The 3,031-nt window shown below is 35.1% G+C and overlaps 1 pseudogene; it reads right to left on the bottom strand.

Annotated features, from left to right (window-relative positions):
- Positions 1-1,925: 1,925 nt before the first annotated feature.
- Positions 1,926-2,811, bottom strand: LOC120225037 (annotated as a pseudogene).
- Between the last annotated feature and the right edge of the window lie 220 nt (positions 2,812-3,031).

Here is a 3,031-nt window from a genome sequence, read left to right on the forward strand (position 1 = left end):
CAGAAGTAGCCCTAGCTGAAAAGCAGAAAAAAACCCCAGAGTATAAGACTGCCCTGGGCTAAGTCATGGTGTATTCTCCTTGTCTCAGAGCAAACAAGGGCCAGTAAGAGGTTAACATTTTTCCATGTAAAACTTAAGACAGTAATTATGGCCTTTATTGATGTTTTAGTATAATGAGATGTACAGAAATATTATTTATAATTTTACATTTAAACCTATAACTTAGATATGAAAAGTAGTTTTCTGTTACATTTTTCCATAAAGCTTGACTATTGTCCTTCTATGAAAAGGCAAATAATACCAAATATATTTTAACAGTGAACATCTGTGTTTTTTTGTCTTAAAAATGAGAAATATTTGAGAAAAAAGAAAATTTGAATTTATCTCAAATTTATAGAAGATGAGCAGCAGATGTTAGAATGAAACCACAATAATAGAAAAAACCCTGACATATTAAGAAACATTAGAGTTTAATATCACATTTCATGTTGGCAATGTATAACTAAGATTTACAAAAAAAATCAACTCTTGGTTTTTTTTTTAAAGTAGCACTATTTACTTTTCTACATACAGGATTGCAATATCATATAGTTCATCTCCTATTTGAGATAACACTAAGCTGAGAAAAAGGAAAATATCCTCCAATTTAAACAGAATATATTTCTGTTTTGCTTACGGATATTATTGATGCAACATAATAGCATAAAGGGAATCTCCTTTGAGAGAACAGCAGTTATAAATAATGAAAATAGTTAACGGTTACAGTTATGTATCACAGAGGGTACAGATAAAGTAGACAAGGCACTGGGGTGGGCTTTGAAGGATGGAATCTTATTTGTATGTCAGAAATTATTTTATTTTGTGACCTTGAACAAGCTGCTTAAATTCACTGTCTCATATTTTTCCATAAGCATAATGAGTTTAGTAGTACTGGTTCTTCCATTCTAAAGATTGATTAGAATGCTTTTTCAGAAGAGTGATTGTATATTAATCTCATTAGTGGTATTTTTAATATTTAGTGACTTCTCCATGGAATACTTGTATGAAAATACTTCAGCAAGACTTTCAAGGAAAGATCTAACACTAGTCTGTGGTATCATAAATGATAAGAGTTGATGTTCACCTTAGTACTTGTAGAACTAATAATAGGATCAGTCATGAATGATTTAAACAGTAATTCTGCTCATTAAATTAAACAGTTCATTTCCTAAATTTTATGCTTCATAGAAATTGTTTTTCTGCCTAATCAATCCTGTCATCAACTGAGCAATTAACTTGCCTATGGATATTCTGGGTGTTGATCTGTCATGAGCATCAGGTTTCCTTCCAAAAGATTAAATATTGTAGTTAAAAAAATCTATATTTCTGCAATTATATTTCCTCTCAAGGAATCAATAACAGCAATGACTTGACCACTTATTTGGAGAGATTTCCATAAAGTATCCCATTTAATGTTATTTTCTTGTATAAAAGAATAAAACATTGCCTCATTAATACTGTAAGAGGTGTAGGCCTTAGAATATTCTTAAACACACTTAAACATTTTGAAAGCTATATGTATTGCTGCAAAAAAAAGTGTCAGGCTGAAAGATAACAACCAGTTGGCTGTGGGTTCAGCTCCATTTTATTCCTGTTGCTTAAATTTGAAACATCAATAGAAATATTTTAGACTAATAATGCTTATTTCTCAGGATTCTACAATATTTATATACAAACTGTCCAACTTGTTCTAAGTAGAGGGAATGTTTTCTTTAAATTCTAATTTCAAAATTTAAAGATTTCTTTATTTACTAGATAGAGTCTAAAATGAAATTCAGGCCCTTTTTAATTTTTTTTAAGAAACAGTTTATTTTCCATCAACCCTCTTTCCATTTAGTATGCCTTTGTGAAAGAGCAGCTAAAGACTACTCAGTGTTCGTGCCCTTTCAGTGGCTAGTGGCTAGAGCAATGAGAGCTATGGACCAGTCTTCAGTGGCAGGCTGAGCACTCCAGTCTTCAGTAGGGAACTGCTGAGTAGGCACAGAGGGCCCCATATGCCTTCAGACCAGTCTGTGACTTAAGGTTGAGTAGCCGTGAACTCAGGAGCTAGAGCAGTCCATTCATTCTGAAATTCCTCTTTGATCACAGCCTTTCCAGAAGTGGCTTGCTCTTCCTTTTCAATCTTTTCAGGATCTCTGTAGAAGTGGAGATCAGGTATGACCTCCCGTGGTTGTTCATGGGAAATAGTGCCACATATGTCCTGAACTTCCCAGGCTAGCATCCACATCAGATCCACTGAGTGAGGTCCCTTGTTGTTACAAGTGATGGAATGTTCACAAGAGGAGAGTCTGTGTAACACAGAGCAATGGTAGGCAGGTAAACATAAAAAGACACCTCTGTGAGAGGCTGGTGGTCAGCCCTGGGATCAGTAACCACTAGAGGCCTCAGCTCCTGGAAAGCTACCTGGAACTGGTTAGTGAAGTTTCTAGAAATGAAGCAGCCAGTAATAGGAGTGGCTCCAGTAGTTGCAGCAAACTTCAGTAGAGCGTGTTGGCCAGTGCTCCTGGATAATATGACACTCACATCAGGCAGGTTTTCAATGGCAATAGTAGCATGAGCTACCAGCAGAAGCTTTTCCAAGGTTCTCTTCACATTTATGATGCAGGCATCATCACTTTTCCTTTTGTAGATGTGCTGTTCCATTTGAAAGTCAAAGTTGTTGCCACCTAAGTTGGTTCCTGCTACAAGTAATTTAAGGACATCCTTCTCCTTCATTTGCAGGACATTGTGAAAGTTTCCGTTTGAGTTATGAGAATGGCAGAACAATGCCATATGGACACCTCCTTGGGTAGCACAGAAAGGTCAGGTCTATTCTCAACTTCTGTACATTGTTAATGGTATTTAATCACATTCATTTTACTTTTTTTTTTTAAGGGGAATATTAGTCCATTTCTTTCTCTCACATGTAGCATACTCTATGAGAATAGATAACTAACAACTCTTTGAGTGGAGAATAAATTAATGAATTTATTTATTTATAGGTTTGCTTACA

Source organism: Hyaena hyaena, unplaced genomic scaffold (genome assembly GCF_003009895.1).
Source record: "Hyaena hyaena isolate Hyena2069 unplaced genomic scaffold, ASM300989v1 scaffold_1313, whole genome shotgun sequence".
Lineage (NCBI taxonomy): Eukaryota > Metazoa > Chordata > Mammalia > Carnivora > Hyaenidae > Hyaena > Hyaena hyaena.